This window comes from Myotis nattereri, assembly GCF_964212035.1.
Source record: "Myotis nattereri genome assembly, chromosome: 1".
Classification (NCBI taxonomy): Eukaryota; Metazoa; Chordata; class Mammalia; order Chiroptera; family Vespertilionidae; genus Myotis; species Myotis nattereri.
The window spans coordinates 134468205-134484418 of NC_138075.1; the positions used below are offsets into that span (position 1 = coordinate 134468205).

The window sequence follows — 16214 nt, forward strand, 5'->3', positions numbered from 1 at the left end:
TTACTTAATACTTGTCAGGCTGCATTATGTAGACAGTAAATTGGATTGTTTCATTAAGGAAAAACAGCAAAAGACAAAAAAATGGAAAGAAGAATCTTACATTCTCACTCTCTAGATCACATTTTTGCAGCTTTTATAATCTTAACATCTTTTTATTTGGGAATCAGTAAAAAATTAATGTTCATTTATTTATGTATGTATTTTCTTATAAAACTTTTTATCGAGCATTTCCACTGTTCCACAATCTGTCCTAGGACTTAAAGACATAATAGTTAACAAGAACATGGCTCTTGTCCTCAATGAATTTGTAATCTAGTGATGGAGACATAAATCTAATACCTGTTCTATTCTAGAGACCTGCATTTTTTTTAAAGAGCCAGACAGGAAGTAATTTTGTTTTTTTTAGGCCATGAAGCTTACTCGACTATGCATTGTATTGTGAAAGTAGCATAGACAACACATAAGAATCAAGCATGACTGTGTTATAATAAAACTTTATTGATGGACCCTTGAATTTATAATTCATATAAATTTCACAGATCATAAAATACTCTTTGGAAAATTTTCAACCATTTAAAATGTAAAAACCCTTAGCTCTCATACAAAACCTGGTGGCAAATGTTATTTGTCTGTGGGCTGTAGTTTGCTGTCCCCTCATCTGTTCAATAAACATTGAGTATTTTTGCATCTAACAATATGCAATTTTGGTGATACATGAGTAAAGGATAACATACCTCCTCTAAGAACAAACAAGTTATAATCTTAATTTTAGTGGCCACTTCTGTAGCAAATGTAGCTGAAGCCTACCTTGATGTTTACCCTGATTCTATAAAAAAATTATCTTTGCTATTCATCTGAATTTTCAATTAAAGATATTTTTTATAGTAGTCAAGCCTGTTTTTTAATAATAAAAATACAAATAAGATTTGTGTTCATGAAGTGGAATTACAGTGTATTATTCTACTTGTCCTGTTTTAAATGTTGTAGTTACACTATTTTAAAAGTAAACAGTAACAAAGAAAAATTTATTTTATATGTTTATGTACACATATTTACATATGGTGGTGACAATTGTTCATTTTAATTCAAAAGCATTTATTAACCCCAGTGTGTGTAAGGCATCACAATAAATTCTGTGAATGTTATAACGACTGTTAAAATAGCTGTAGCATATCAAGGTGTTTGTGATCTTTTTAGAAACCTTTTTTTTTTTTTTTTTAAGGAAGTGTAAGATTTTTATAGGAAGTAGGGTGGGGAAGGGGAGCTATTGACAAAAGAAAAAAAAAGGTTGTACTTGGGCCCAGACTTTTTTTTTTCTTTTAAGGGAAAAGAATGGTATTGGTGCAAGAAATGTCCAAACATATAGAGAATTTTTATGAGTTTATTTGAGCTAAACTGAGGACATATGCCAGGGAGCAGTATCTCAAATGTCCCAGAGAATAAGTTTTATAGTTTTTTCTTTTTCTTGATCAACTTTTTAATTTTGTTTTACTTTATTTTTTAAAACTATTTTTAAATTACAGTTGAAATGCATTATTATATTAGTTTTGGATATATACTCCAGTGATTAGACATTACATAACTTACTAAGGGATCATCCCAATTTGACACCATACATAGTTATTAGAATATTATTGACTATAATCCATAAGCTGTACTTTATATCCCCATGACTATTCCATAACAACCAATTTGTACTTCTTAATCACTTCACCATTTTCACCCATCCTCCAAACTCCTCTCCCATCTTGCAACTGTCAAAATGTTCTCTGTATCATGAGTTTATTTCTGTTCTGCTTGTTCATTTATTTTGTTTTTCATGTTCAATTGTTGATAGATATGTATTTATTGTGATGTTATTGTTTGAATATTTGCCTTTTTTCTTCTTAAAGAAGACCCTTTAGCACTTCATGTAATACTAATTTGGTGGTAATAAATCCCTTTAGCTTTTTCTTGTTTAGGAAGCTCTTTATCTGTCCTTCAATTCTAAATGATAACTTTGATGGGTAGTGTAATCTTGGTTGTAGGTCCTTGCCTTTCATCACTTTGGGTATTTCTAATTAATCCGGATCTGGCCTATAGAGTTTCTATTGAGAAACCAGCTGACAGTCTTATGGGCGCTCTCTTGTAGGTAACTAACTGCTTTTCTCTTGCTGCTTTTAAGATTCTCTCTTTGTCTTTAACCTTTTGTGTTTTCATTATGATGTGTCTTGCTGTGTGCCTCTTTGGGATTTGTTTGGGATTCTCTGTGTTTCCTGAACTTGTAAGTCTATTTCCTTCACCAAATTAGGGAAGTTTTCTGTTATTATTTTTTCAAATAGGTTTTCAATTTCTTGTTCATTCTCTTCTTATTCTAGCACCCCCATGATGTGAATGTTGATATGATTAAATTTGTCCCAGAGGGTCCCTTGTATTATCTTCAATTTTGGATTCTTTTTTCTTTTTGCTGTTCTGATTGGATGTTTTTGCTCCCATATATTCCCATATATCACTGATTTAATTCTTCACTTGCGCTACTGTTGATTCCCTGTAAATTATTCTTCATTTCAGTTAGTTTATCTTTCATTTCTGACTGGTTCTTTTTTAAGGTGTGGAAGTTCTAAGTTTCTTAAACATCCTTATAACCAGTGTTTTGAACTCTGCATCAAGTAAATTGCTAGTCTCCATTTTGTTTAACTACTTTTCTGGAGTTTTGTTCTGTTCTTTCACATGGCACGTATTTCTTTGTCTCCTTTTGACAGCTTCCTTGTGTGTGTTTCTATGTATTAGGTAGAACTGCTACATCACCCAGGCTCGGTAGAGTGGCCTAATGCAGTAGATGTTCAGTAAGGCCCAGCCTCCCCAATCAAACCCATGACCCCAAGCTGGGCACTCAGGTATGCCCCCCTCATGTGGACACCCTCCTTTTGTAGATGAGCCTTGATTGCTATTGGCACATAAATGGGAGAGGTTTGCCTCCAGGCCAATCGGCTGCAAGAACTGGCTGTGACAAATGACCACTGACCTCTGACTACCACGGAGGGTCAGTTGTTCAGGGGCCCACCCCACAGAGCAGGACTTACTTCAGCAGGGCTTTGATGTTCACTGAGTTCGTCCCTTGAGTGTGTTGATTGTGGAGGTGATTAGATGGTAGTTATTCGACGTAGTCTGAAGCTATCAATTGGGTGCACTGGTTCTGTGGCCTCCCAGGAGTTGCAAGCTAAGGTTAGCTGCCACCTAGGTTCTGCTCATGGCCAACTGGCATGAGCTACAAAGCAATCTGAAGATGGCTGCTACTTATGCTGGGCTTGGAGGTGCCCACGTGAGGCCAAGCTGCAAACCAAGGCTGGGTAGTGCTGGGCCTGGGGTCATTTAACGAGAAGTATGGGGCCCACTGAGGCCAGATACTGCTTATTTGAGATATTTTAGGAAAATCTGAAGCATGAACCAAGACAGGCCTGGTGTATGGAAAAGCCACTTAAAACAGCTTGGGTGGGCCAGAAAGCTGGGTGGGGAAAGGCCTCAGGGATCACTAGGGCAGGAAAAATAGTGTTAGTCAGGTTGATAGAGTTTCAGATATGGCACCAACCTGCTGGTTCTGTAGAGGGAGGGCTCATCAAAGAAAAAAATGGCCTCTGCAGCACTTCAGTCTGGGAGAAAGCTGCTCCTCCAGCTCTCACCCGATACTGGACAATTTAGTTCCTTTCCACAATTCTCTGGTGCTTTTCTATCTGCTGCCTTTATGCTGGAGTTTAGAGGAAGTTAGTCAGAATTAGTTTGTGTGTGGGCCCTATAAGGGGAACTATTTGGTACACCAGCAGCCCTCCATATCCCTCAGCCTCAATCCCTGGCTGTTTTTACAGCCAGAGTTATGGGGACTTCTCTTCCTGGCACTAGAACCTTGGGTTGGGGGACCTGGTATGGGACTAGGACCCCTTCTCTTCAGGGGAACTTACATAGCCGTGAAATCCCTCCCAATTTTAATCCACCACATGTAGGTTTGGGACCAGACCCTTCTGTGTCTCCACCCCTTCTACTAGTCTTGATGTAGCTGCTTCTTTAATTCTGTAGTTTTGAACTTCCATTCAGTCATATTCCAAGCAATTCTGAATAATGACTGTTCTGTCGTTTAGTTTTAATATTGATGTGGCTGTGGGAGGGAGCAAGTACCACATTTACCTATGCCACCACCTGGACTGGCAGTCTTGCAGTTTTTTGTTTTGTTTTGTTTTTTTTAAAAATATATTTTATTGATTTTTCACAGAGAGGAAGGGAGAGAGATAGAGAGTTAGAAACATCGATGAGAGAGAAACATCGATCAGCTGCCTCCTGCACATCTCCCACTGGGGATATGCCCGCAACCCAGGCACATGCCCTCGACCGGAATCGAACCCGGGACCCTTCAGTCCGCAGGCCGACACTCTATCCACTGAGCCAAACCGGTTTCGGCTTGCAGTTTTTTTATGCATTTGAAATTAAAGAGGGGACTAAGGAAGATTTGAAAAGCATTTTTGAGAATAACACAGTTAATTATGATATAGGTAGAAAATTTAAAAGTTCTATAATGTTAGAGCAAATTCATACCTAGTGTGCTCAGGCAATTATATAGCAGCCTACTATGATTACAGGATGCTGTCTTTGGAAAAGAAGATAAGGCAGAAAGTGTATTTGGGAATTTCAAGACTATGTCACCAGGCCCCGGATGGGTAGCTCAGCTGGTTAGAGTGTGGTACTGATATGCTAAGGTTGTGTGTTTGATCCCTGGTCAGGGCACATACAAACATCAACCAATGAATGCGTAAATAAGTGGAACAACAAATTGATATCTCTCTTTCTCTCTAAAATTAAAATGTTATTGAAAGGATATTGATGTTACTCATCAGTACCATGTCCTTTCCTCTTTTCCCTCCTCTACTGAAACTCCTTCACAGTTGATAATTCTAACTCTGCTGCTGCCTAACCCGGCAGCAGAAATGAGAGACATTGATGGATGTGGCAGTGGCTGAGGAGTTGCATAAAGAATTTCAGAGGCATACACATTTGGTACTTAATGATTCATTCTGCCTCAAGTAGTATTTTGCAGAGAATTTTAGTTTCTTCCATAAATTCTTTGATTGTCAAACTAATAATACCACGGTCCTTGATGGGTGTCTGCATGAGTGCACATTTTAAATGAGTAAGTTACATGCGTTTTTCATAATTCCTCAACAAATGTTATGCCTATTTTATTGTATAATATAATATGTTTATGTTCCCATTTCTTTTATTTCAAATTCAGAGAAATGCATCGGTCAGGGAATCAGAGTTGGCAACTTAGCTGAATATTTGAATTAACTTATATGACATCAATGACATTTCTCCACATAACATGGCTAGTCAAGCTGTCAAATACCTTTAAGTAAATAATAAATATTATTTATTTGATTAGAGCTAAGTATATTCTATAACTTATATATTTTTAGAATATATAATATTTTATATATAATAAAAATATATAATATTTTTTAATGTATAATTTTCTTTCCTTTTGGCAGAAATTTTATCTTTACAGGAAGATGGTTTATTTATTTAAGTTTATATAGCTATATATTTTTCAAATTAATTCAGCCACAAGTGAAAAATTCAGATTCAACAGAAATACATAAAATTAAATATTAGTACCCTGAAAAAAATACAACACAAATTTCAAGGAATCTATCTTTTGAACCATAACCACATTATCAGAAGACTGAGATTCTGTCTAATGAAAGTGGGCAGGGAATTTTACCAATTACAGTGACCGAGCAGATTTCTGTTCTCTGCAAACCAACGTTCTCTGCCAACCGTAATTAGTAGTCACATTGATTTAGTGTGTCCTACAACTGAATTAGTCAAGGAAGAACTTACACTCAACTACTTCAGGCTTTATAGACTTTGGTTAATACCTTAAAACACAACAAATGGAACAAGAGAACCAAATTATTGCCTACCTAATTATGGTAGGGAAAATTCTAAAGATGCATGCCCTCCCTCAAGATTCCCATTCCCAGTTTACTCAATCAAACACTAATCTAGGTACTTCTGTGAAAGAACTTTGTAGATGTAATTAACGTTATTAATGAAATAACCTTAAAATAGGAAGGTTATCCTGAATAGTTCAAGTGACCCCAATGCAATCACATAATTCCTTAGGACCTTATATATACAAGATCCTGTCATTGACAAATAGTTTTACTTTCTGTTTCCATTCTGGATGCCTTTTATTTAATTTCCTTCTCTAATAGCCAGGCTAGAAACCCCACTGCAATGTTGACTAGAAGTGGCAGTAGTAGATATCCTTATCTTATTCCTGTTGAAAGAAATATTTTCAGTCTTTTACATTAGTTATGATGCTAGTAGATGCCATTTATCAGGTAAGCATATTCCCTTCTGTTACTATTATGTTGAGTGTTTTTATTATGAGAGGGTGTTAGACTTTATCAAGTGTGTTTTCTGTAGCTATCAAGATGATCATGAGGTTTTTGGCCTTTTCTTGATCAAGTTAGTGATTGTTTTTCATATATTGAACCAACTTTGCACTCTCTGTATAAATTCTACTTGGTCAGGGTGAATAATCCTTTTTATAACATGCTCAATAAGGCTTTCTAGTATTTTGTTTAGTGTTTTTATATTTATATTTATCAAGGATATTGATTCATTGCTTTATTTTCTGGTGATGTGTTTGGTTTTAGAATCAAGGTAATAGTGACCTCACAAAATAAGTTGGGAAGTATTCTCTCCTAATTTGTGATAGAGTTTGTGAAGTGTTGCTAATTCTTCTTTAAATGTTTTATAGCATATACCAGTTATCCTTCTTTGAGAATTTCTTTGTTGAAAGCTTTTTTATTACTGATTCATTCCCTTTACTTGTTACAGTTTATTGAGATATTACATCTCTTCTTTTTTAAAATTTTATTTTTATTATTTTAATCACAGCTGGCATAAATATTATATTACTTTTAGGTGTACAACATAATGATTAGACATTTATATAACTTATGAAGTAATCACCCCCAATAAATCTAGTACATCAGACATCATAGTTATTGTAATATTATTGATTTTATTCTCTGTTATACTTTACATGCTCATGACTACTTCATAATTACAAATTTGTACTTAAAAAAAAAAATCCTAGCCTGATGCTATGTTTTTATTAATTTTTAGAGAGAGAGAGAGAGAGAGAGAAGGAGAGAGAGAGAGAGAGAGAGAGAGAGAGAGAGAGAGAGAGACTACTTGGTTGCCTCGGGTATGTGCCCCAGCTGTGGATTGAACCTGCAATGTAGGTATGTGCTCTGAGAATTGAACCCACAGCTGTTTGGTGTAAGGGAATATGCTCCAAACAACTGAGCCACCTAGCCAAGGCCCATTTTAAACGTCTTAAACTCTTCCCCCTTTTCACCCATCCCCCAATCCCCATTCATTTGGTAACCATCAAGATGTTCTCTATATCTGTGAATTTGTTTCTGTTTTGTTTGATCACTTATTTTGTTTTCTTTTTTAGATTCCATATATAAGTAAAACCACCTGGCATTTGTCTTTCTGACTGACTTCTTTCACTCAGCACAATACCCTCTAGGTCCATCCATGTTGTCACTGACAGCAAGATTTTGTTCCTTTTTATGGCTGAGGCACATTTCATTGTACATATGTACCACTTCTTTATTCATTCATCTATTTTTTAAATACATATTTTTACTAGAGGCCCTGTGCACAAATTCGTGCATGGGTGGGGTCCCTCGGCATGGCTGGCAATAGGGTCCATCAGGGCCACGGGAGGTTGGCTGTGGGAACACACTGACCACCAGGGGGCAGCTCCTGTGTTGAGCGTCTGCCCCCTGGTGGTCAGTGCACATCATAGCAATGGGTCACTTAGGCTTTTATATATATAGACTAAAGGCCCGGTGCACAAAAATTTGTGCACTCGGGGTGGGAGGTCCCTCAGCCCAGCCTGTGCCCTCTCGCAGTCTGGGACCCCTCAGGAGATAACGACCTGCTGGCTTAGGCCTGCTCCCAGGGGGATTGGGCCTAAGCTGGCAATCAGAGATACCTCTGGCAGCCTGGGAGCCCTCAGGGAATGTCCACTTGCCAGCGGGGAGAAGGCCTAAGCTGCAGTTGGACATCCTTAGTGCAGCTGAGGAGGCAGGAGAGGCTCCCACCATCACCGCTGTGCCTGGCTTGTGGCTGAGCAGAGCTCCCCCTGTGGGAGCGCACTGACCACCAGGGGCAGCTCCTGCATTGAGCGTCTGCCCTCTGGTGGTCAGTGTGTGTCATAGGGATCAGTCATCTCAGTCTTTCTGCTATTAGGGTCAGTTTTCATATTACCCTTTTATTATATAGGACAGAGGCCTGGTGCATGGGTGGGGGCCGGCTGGTTTGCCCTGAAGGGTTTCCCGGATCAGGGTGGGGATCCTGCTGGGGTGCCTGGCCATCCTGGGTGAGGGGCTGATGGCTGTTTTCAGGCTGGTCAACCCCCCCCCCCCCCACCAGTGGAGACCCTCACCCCATGGAGGTTTGGCCAGCCTGGGTGAGGGGCTGATGGCTGTTTTCAGGCTGACCACACCCTCTTTAGGGTGGGGGTTCTCCACTGGGGTGCCTGGCCAGTTTGGGTTAGGGCCTGAGGGCCGTTTTCAGGCTGGTCTAGCCCGCCAGTGACGGAAGCTCCCAGCCTGTCCTTTTTTTCTTTTTTTAATTCTGGGATTTATTTACCTTCTATAATTGAAACTTTGTAGCCTTGAGAGGAGCTCAGAGCCAGCCAGGGCGGGCGGGAGGGAAGCTTGGCTTCCTCCATCGCCAGGGGCAACACAGCCTCCTGCTAGCTCCAGCTCCGTGGCCACGGCTGGCTGAAAGCAGGTATCTGGGGTTTATTTATCTTCTATAATTGAAACTTTGTTGCTTTGAGTGGAGCTCAGAGCTGCCATGGTAGGCGGGAAGTTTGGCTTCCTCCATCATTGGGGCCTCCTGCTTGCTCCAGCTCCATGGCTGCCGGCCGTGATCTTGGTTGGGTTAATTTGCATACAGTGGCTCTGATTGGCTGGTGGGCATGGCTTAAGGCATAGCTAAGGTATGGTCAATTTCCATGTTTGTCTTTTATTATTGTAGATTGGTTTCAGAGAGGATGGGAGCGAGATAGAAACATCAATGATGAGAATCATTGATTGGCTGCCTTCCGCATGTCCCCTACTGGAGATCAAGCCCACAACCTGGGCAGTGCCCTTGACCAGGATGAAACCCGGGACCCTTCAGTTTGCAGGTCGACCCTATCCACTGAGCTAAACGAGCTAGGGCTATCCATTCATCTATTTATGGACACTTAGGTTATTTCCATATCTTTGCTGTTGTAAATAATGCTGCAATGAGCATATGGATACATGTCTTTTTGAATTAGTGTTTTGGGTTTCTTTAGATAAATAACCAGAAGAGGAATTTTGGGTCATTTCCTGTCTCTTGTTATAGGCTTTTAGTTAAAGTCTATTTTGTCTGGTATAAATATTGCTACCCTAGCTTCTTTGTTTGGTTGTTTCCATTTTTATGAAATTTCTTTTTCCATCCCTTTCCTTTCAGCCTGTGTGTGTCATTTGTTGTGAAGTGAATCTCTTGTAGACAGAATATGTAAGGGTCCTGTTTATTATCCACGCAGTCTCCAAATGTCTTTTGATGTGAGTATTTAATCCATTTACACATAAAATAATTGTTGATAGATATGTAGTTATTGCCATTTTATTATTCATATATATTTTTCTTCTTCTTCTTAAAACAAGTCTCTTTAATATTTCTTGTGATACTGGTTTGGTGGTGATAAACTCCTTTAACTTTTTCTTGTCTGGGAAACTCTTTGTCCTTCAATTCTAAGTGATAGCTTTGCTGGGTAGAATAATCTTACTTGTAGATCCTTGCTTTCAATCACATTGACAATTTCATGCCAGTCCTTTCTGGCTTGCAGAGTTTCTGTTGAGAAATCAGCTAACAGTTTTATAGGAGATCCCTTTTAGGTAACTAACTTAACTGCTTTTCTCTTGTTGCTTTTAACATTCTCTCTTTGTATTTAAACTTTTGTATTTTAATTCTGATGTGTTTTGGTATGGCTCTCTTTGGGTTCACCTTGTTTGGGACTCTCTATACCTACTGGATTTACATCTCTATTTTCTTTGCCAGGATAGGGAAGATTTTCATAATTATTACATCAAATAGGTTTTAATCCTGTGTGCTCTCTCTTCTCCTGAATGTTAGTACACTTGGTGTCCCAGTGACTTCTTAAATTATCTTTATTTGGATAGTTTTTTCCTTTTTTCTGTTTTGATTGAGCATTTTCTGCTCCCTTATTGCTGATCTAGTCCCTGTTTCATCTAATCTACTCTTGATTCCCTCTAATGCAGTGGTCACCAACCAATGGTCTGACCACTGGTGGTCCGTGAAGTCCAAAAGTTTGTAGACCGCTGGTCTAGATGGTCATCCTGGCCCTTCAGCCCCCACCTCAGCCAGCCATGCCCCCATGAATACATTAAGACTCATTTTTATGAAAAGTGATCTAAATGTGAACATGTGTTTTCCTGTCGCTTCCTTCGGCACATCGCAGTGAAGTGTTGCGAATGCGGATATGACAACCAGCGGCACAGTGATGGCAACAGCTCTGATGGACCCAGCCCGCGGGGCGTGCACTGGCTGGAAGGCATAACGTGGAGGTTCTCAACCTGTGGGTCGCGACCCCTTTTGCGGTTGAACGACCCTTTCACAGGGGTCGCCTAAGACCATCCTGCATATCAGATATTTACATTACGATTCATAACAGTAGCAACATTACAGGTATGAAGTAGCAACGAAAATAATTTTATGGTTGGGTCACAACATGAGGAACTGTATTTAAAGGGCCAGAAGGTTGAGAACCACTGACATAATGCATCACTTTTCTTGTGGTACTAGTGTCATCTACCAGCTCAATTATATAATCCCCTGGAGATGCATTTTGAAGGAGGCAGCTGGTTGTCTCTGTATTTTGCTCCTGTTTAGAGATCTTTCGCTTGAAGGATCCCTCATGTTTGAGCTTGTAATGAAGGTAGAGGAAGTAGAAGGCAAAGGTGTGTGGTGTGTGGTCGAAGGACACCTGCCTCTCTGAACCGTACTGGGTGATACTCAGGTTCCAAGGCTTCCAGAAGGGATTGCAAGCCAGGTGGTCCGGCTGTAACAAGTCACAGGCTCGGGTTCTGAAAAATAAAGGGTGATATTTGCTTTTGTTTTTAATGGAAGGAAAAGGGACAATCTTGACAAATCTGTCTCAAACTTCATATTCAGGAAAGGTTGAGATTCCAATAAAGTTCTTTTTGAAGCTACTGTTGAGCTGCTTCAGGTCCTTTAGAATCAGTTGTTGGAATTGTCTTCCCTCTGACTTCAGCTTCTCCAGTCTTACCCAAAATCCTTTTAGGAATTCGATGCCAAGGGCCCCTGGGGACCAAAGAATGGTGACTGCCACTTGGTTGTGGCAGGTGAACTGACTGATGGTGATGTTCTGGGTGTCAGCAATCACACGTTTCCCCACAGGATTCAAGTATGTGGAACAGTCTGATTTGATAAGTAGGGAACCAAGGTTGGAACCCAGGCCTACGTCAGAGACAACCAAAGGGCCAATCTGGAACAGATGAGGCCCATTCTGTGTTTCGTCATATCTGAAGGTGATGTTGTGCAGCCCCACTGCTTCTCCTAGCCCGGCCCTACTCCTGTCCAATCACAGGTGTTGGTGCCCCATGCTCTGCTGAGAACTGCCCCCCCCCCCCCCCCCCGGTCACAGCCAGCTGTGAGCCGTTTAGACAGGTGTTGACAGGGAAGAAGACAGAAGAGCTGCAGCCTCGGGGCCATGGCCATGTGCTCGCCCACTTTGGCTGGCCATAGTGTGCGCCCTGGTCACCCACCGCAAGCCAGCCTGGAGTGGGTGGTGGTGCCAGGGTCAGCAGTGGCAGAGTGGGCTGTACCATAAGTGTCCCTTTTATCTAAAAAAATTTTTTTTTTGTGTTAAAATGTCTCCACCCTCCCCCTGGAATTCTAGCTCTCCTTTTTGTTATTTTTTTTTGGTATGTTATGTTTTTATCTTTATACGAGGGGCCCAGTGCATGAATTCGTGCACCTTGAAAGGAAATGTGGGCCCTGAGGCTGCAGTAGGCACCGATCAATTTTGGCCGGCACTGCGTGCCAGCAATGAGTGCAAGTGGAGGGTCCAGTGCCAGCAGTGGTTGCGAGCAGGGCCGGCGCCAGTAGCAGGTGCAAACGCTGGGTGGGACTGTGGTGCACGGGAGCAAAGAATTTTCAGTAACTACCAGAGGCTTGCCCCGATGACAGTGACCAGCTCCCCGCCTTGGTCCGCCCCTGTTCACCTGCTCCACCATCCCACCATGTTCTGCACATGCCCCCTGGTGGTCAGCATATGTCATAGTGACTGGTCATTTCGTTGTTCTGGCTGTTTCACCATTGGGTCTATTTGCATATCAGCCTTTTATTATATAAGATTTTCTACAAGATTTCTATAAGAGACACACCTTATGAGTGGGTCATACTTTTATATAATACTAGAGGCCTAGTGCACAGGGTAGGGTCCCTAGGGGCCTCCCTTCCCTCAGTTGCCTGCCACCAGCGCTGACCAAGGTGGGCCTGCCAGGCAGAGGGGGCTGCATGTGGTTGGCTCACCAGCCTGCCCCATGGTCGAACTCCTGGTGGAAGGGACGATTTGCATATTAGGCTTTTATTATATAGGATGCCAACCTTAAACTTTTGATTGGATACTTTATCCATTTACATATCACAGTTAGAGATAACATAGAGTTCGCACTTGCCGCCTGATATTTGTTTTTCCTTTTTCTTTTTCTTTTTTAATCCTCACCTGAGGCTATGTTTTATATTTATTTTTTTCTTTTTAATACAGAGAGGGAGGGAAAGAGAGAAAGAAACATCAATGTGAGAGAGAAACATCAATCAGTTGCCTCCCGTAGGAGCCTCCACTGGGGATCGAACCTGCAACTTAGGTATGTGGCCTGATGGGGAATCAAACTGCAACCTTTTGGTATACCTGATGTTCCATCCATTTGGGCCGACAAGCCAGGGCATTTCTTCTTTTGGTTGTGCTACATAGATATTTTCTACTGTGTCATAGTGATTCACTTTTCCCCCTATATATTTTTGAACAATATTTTAGTAGCTGCCTGGGGATCAAAACAATCTAGATTGGATTAATACCAATTTAATTGCAATAGTTTATGGAAGCATTTGTCCAATGTAGCTCTGTTCTTCCCATCTTTATGCTGTTACTGCCACAGATTACATCTTTACATATTGAGTACTCCTCAATACTGAATGATAATTTTGATTTTTAGAAATCATAATAGCTAATTATAATGATAATGATTAGTTATTGATATTTATAATTTCTCTTTATTGACATTCTCTATATCAATAGAGAGAGGGATTTTATATCTAAGACCATTATTTCCTCTATGTTATCTCAACTAAGGCGTATTTCTGTCATAGATGAACACAACTTTTCCTTTCTAAAAGTTTTGACATTTTAACCTTTGCTTCAGGTCTTGGACCTTGTCATGGTGATCCATTCCTGCAGCCTGATATTTTGGAAAATATTCTTAAGAACTGATATTATTTCACTGCTAAAATACTCAATGTTTTTAGTTCCTTTGAGCCAGTTTATTACTCTGTAGCATGCAATGGGATTTATGTTTCTCCTGCTCACAATCATACCCATTAATCACTTAGAACTTGGAAATGGAGGAAACACAAGACTGCCTGTTACTAGTTGAAGAAAGCAAGACTGAAAATTTTACCTTCTCTTTCCTGAGGATCAAAGTTGGTGGAATTCACTGCCAAACTTATTGGATTTAGCCTCAAGACTTGATTCATGTTTTTTGTTGCTTTTATGTTTTATATACTTTCTTTTTTTGGTCATAAATCTTGGTTATGTTGGATTTTACTTCAACACCTACTCAACAAATAAGAAAAAATAATTTTGAAAGCCCTTTAACATTAACATTTATAATTATAAATGAAATCATGCTGCTTATGTTCTTTGTAATTTTAATAATTAACACTTTGTCACAACTTTATTTTAAGTATATTTTGAAGATATTCTATGCACTTGCTTTTAGGGAGGTAGGTTTAAAATAGGAATTTATGAATCATATAAACAAACAAGTGAATATATTAGAGATTAATAGCAAATACATGATGATTATGATATATGTGGGATTTGATTTACTCTGTTCCTTCAAGGAGTAAGAGGTGTGTGGAGAGAACATTGGTTACATTTTTGTTGTTGTTGTCAGCTTCACAAGTGTCTTCTTGATGTTTAGAGCCAGTAGTAGGAGGGGAGTCAGGTGAGGGAATGGGCATGTGGGAAAAGGTTATGCTGCCAAGGATCTGCTTCTTTCTTTTATAATCATAGATTTGATGGCTAAAGTCTTATGGAAAGCAAGAAATTCTAAACTCATACTATAGAGAATAAGGTAAAATTACAAGTGCATTTAAAATATGTCTGTTATTATCACTAAGTTGAAATTAAAGGTAGAAAGCAAGAAATTGCTATTGGATGCATTTTGAACACTTTTTTCTTCTTCTTTTTTCTTGCTCATGGAAGGAAAGCTTATTACCAGTATAAATGTTAAAGGACCTCAAGCTGTTTCTGAATTTAAAACTTTACTTTGCATGATAACCTAAAGATTAACCTTTATTTAATTTCTGACAAAATACAGAATTTACAGTGTCATAGCACATAACAAATGTCATAGTTTATATTTATAAAATATCCTACTTATTTAAATAATTTATTATTTTATTGCAAATGCTACTCTTATTACTTATTAGCATAATGTAGCAAATCTGATTTTTGACCAAACTTTAAAAAATAAACTTGATTAATTTAAGTAATTTCCTTGACAAATGAAAGCAATTTTTCCTATATATTTATGAATGTTTTTTTAGTAGCTGAATATTTATAAACAATAATTTAGGGCCTGTTGAATACTATTATCATTTGCATTGCTAATAATATTATTTAAACTTAAAACAATATTTTAATATGGCTCTTTAGGCTTATTTAATTAATCACTTGCTTAACATTTGCTTTACCTGCTGAATATGAAGTAGGAACAAACTGATAGTCCACTTGTATCACTGTGATACCATCATCTAAATTATATGTATGTAATAACTAGAGGCCCAATGCACGAAATTCATGCAAGAGTAGGCCTTCCTTCCTCCGGTTGCCAGCACCAGCTTCCCTCTGGCACCCTGGACTGGGGCTTCCCTCCAGCCACTGACCGGTACCCAGGACCCAGGCTTCCCTGGCAGGATGTCCAGTCTAATTGGCATATTACGCTTTTATTATTATAGATTCCAGGGAGTACATTCTGTTATTGCTGGAATTTCAATTATGCATCAGACTATAAGTAATCATTAATGTCACTGCTTTCTGCTTAATTAGAGTACAATTTTGGAACAGGTCTAGGGAAAAAGAGGTATTTAAAGTTTCATAATGTTACTATTGATTACTAATCATGTGACAATTAAATTTGATTTCTAACTTAGTTTTAAAATACCACTAAATAACTAGGGTAGACATATCATCATAACATCATCAACACCATTTTTTCATTCTTTTTGACAAATAGTGGCACACCAAATAGAGTAGCAGAAAATAATGGTTCCCAGATTATACACTACAGCCTTGTCAAGTATTACAGGAAATATATGAAAGTCCAGAGAATGTTATTTATGTATTTATTTATTTATTTTTGTTTATCCTTATCCAAGAATACTTTTTCTATTTTCTTTTTTTAAGGGAGAGGTAGAGACAGAGAGAGAGAGAAACATTGATTTGTGAGAGACACATCGATTGGTTGCCTCCTACACACACTCCAACGGGCAACCGAGGCATGTGCCCGTGATTGGATTCAAACTCGTGACCCTTCAGTCCATAGACCGACACTGTAACCACTAGCTAGGACTACATTTATTTTATAGGCTTTTCAACAGTAGCTGGCACAGTCTGTACTGCAGCATACAAGAGAATATCAGGACTCAGTGTTGGTTTCCATAATCCTGGAAAAAGCTGGAACATTTGATCCAACCCTTTCTGGAGAAAACCACAGCAAACAATGATCCCTTTTGAATTCCTCATTGAATTGATTATTTTGGAGGGCAGTCCTAACATATTGTTTTCTCTGGAT

At 39.2% G+C, this 16214-nt stretch overlaps 1 protein-coding gene across 1 annotated transcript in view; it reads left to right on the forward strand.

The window, feature by feature from the left end:
- The window catches only part of MALRD1 (MAM and LDL receptor class A domain containing 1), a gene marked incomplete at both ends in the record, with an annotated part of 616248 nt that overhangs the window by 23009 nt on the left and 577025 nt on the right, over nt 1-16214 (forward strand). The gene's annotated exons all lie outside the window — the stretch shown is intronic.